The sequence below is a fragment of the Momordica charantia genome (assembly GCF_013281855.1).
Source record: "Momordica charantia cultivar OHB3-1 chromosome 7 unlocalized genomic scaffold, Mcharantia_2.0 BLBB01000007.1, whole genome shotgun sequence".
Classification (NCBI taxonomy): Eukaryota; Viridiplantae; Streptophyta; class Magnoliopsida; order Cucurbitales; family Cucurbitaceae; genus Momordica; species Momordica charantia.
The window spans coordinates 11,397,435-11,399,434 of NW_028275165.1; the positions used below are offsets into that span (position 1 = coordinate 11,397,435).

The following is a 2,000-nucleotide window of genomic DNA, read 5'->3' on the forward strand; positions in this document are numbered from 1 at the left end:
TCAGAACTTTGATTCAGGGATAGTCAACCCTATTCCAGCCCACGCAAACTTTGAGCTTAAACCAATGATGTTCCAAATGTTGCAGACAATTGGACATTTTGGAGGGCAGGAACATGAGGATCCACATGATCATCTGAAATCATTCATTCAAATTGCAAATGCATTTCGATTACCTGGTATAACAGACGATGCTCTGAGACTAACACTTTTTCCATTTTCTTTGAAGGACCAAGCTAGAGCATGGCTCAATGCATTTCCACCGGGATCCATCACCACATGGGGGTCGTTAGTGGAGAAGTTCTTAACAAAATTCTTCCCACCTACTCGCCACGCTGATATCAGAGAGGAGATCATCTCCTTTAGACAGTATGATCGTGAACCTGTTCACGAGGCGTGGGAGAGATTTAAAGAACTAATCAGGAAATGTCCGAACCATGGCTTACCGGCATGCATCCAGATAGAACATTTCTTTAGAGGTTTAGATCATCCTACTAAGATGATGCTAAACAATGCTGCCAACGGAGCCTTTACAAAGAAGACATTCAACGAGATAGTTGACATCCTAAATGACTTAGCTTCACACAACGAACTATGGTGTTCGCAAAGATCTAGGGCAGCACCAAAGAAGCAAGATCCAGCTGGAGTTTTGGCTCTGGACATTGCGACCTCAATGCAAAAAGAGATGGTTACAATGAACCAGAGGCTGAAAGAGATGGCATTGGGAATAAAAAATCCATTAGCCACGCCGATACAACCTGTGCAGTCGGATTATTGCACTCCTGCCCCTGTTTGCCAAGTCAACGATCTCATTTGTTCATTTTGCAGTGAAAACCATATTTATGATAATTGTCCACATAACCCTGCTTCTGTTTTTTATGTAGGACATGGGAACAATAGGAACTTTAACCCATATTCGAACACCTACAACCCAGGTTGGAGGCACCACCCTAATTTCTCATGGGGAGGACAAGGAGGTTCGAGCGGTTTTAATCAAGGGCAGAGCCAGCAGAACAAGCAGCCCTATGTTCCACCTACACAGCAATACATCCCACCACCGCAACAGCAGTACAATCAGAGAACACAGACTCCACCAGTTCAAAATAACAACTCAAATCTTGAGAATATGATGAAGGAGTACATGGCCCGAACCGACGCAGTGATACAATCCCAAGCGGCATCAATGAGGAATTTCGAGACCCAATTGGGACAGCTCGCCAATGAATTGAAGAATAGACCACAAGGTTCTTTTCCAGGCCATACTGAATTACCAAAACGAGAAGGGAAAGAACAGTGCAAAGCTGTCACCCTCAGGAGTGGACTGGCATATGATGGACCAACAACAACAGATGTACAGATTCCGTCCACTGAACCAATTGTAAAGATACCAGAAAATCCAACAACACCAGAAAAAGAAAATATTAGAAAAGGTAATGAGGACACCCCGAGTGTTCCTCCACAGGTACAGCCTTCTTTTACCCCTACTCCCCCGTTTCCACAAAGATTAGTAAAGAAAAATAATGATTCCCAGTTTAGAAAATTTTTAGATATTTTAAAACAACTGCATATAAATATACCATTAGTAGATGCTCTAGAACAGATGCCAAATTATGCTAAGTTTTTGAAAGATATAGTTTCTAGGAAGAAAAAAATAGGAGAGCATGAACTGGTAGCCATGACAAAATGTAGTAGTGAGGCTGTAGGCAGCCCGCTACCCATGAAATGTAATGATCCTGGCAGTTTTACCATTCCATGTTCCATAGGAGGAAAAAACTTAGGTAGGGCATTATGTGATCTAGGCGCTAGCATTAATCTTATGCCATTATCAGTTTTCAAATCTTTAGGCATAGGAGAAGCTAGACCTACTACGGTTACCCTCCAACTAGCAGATAGATCTATCATAAGACCTGAGGGAAAGATAGAAGATGTTTTAGTCCAGGTGGACAAATTCATTTTCCCTGCGGACTTTATCATTCTAGATTGCGAGGCAGACTTAGACGTTC

General features: G+C 42.4%; 1 non-coding gene across 1 annotated transcript; it reads right to left on the reverse strand.

Moving 5' to 3' along the window:
• Positions 1–334: 334 nt before the first annotated feature.
• Positions 335–441, reverse strand: LOC148210349 (small nucleolar RNA R71). The gene has a single exon (XR_015792492.1). It is a non-coding gene; the product is annotated as a small nucleolar RNA R71 (small nucleolar RNA).
• Between the last annotated feature and the right edge of the window lie 1,559 nt (positions 442–2,000).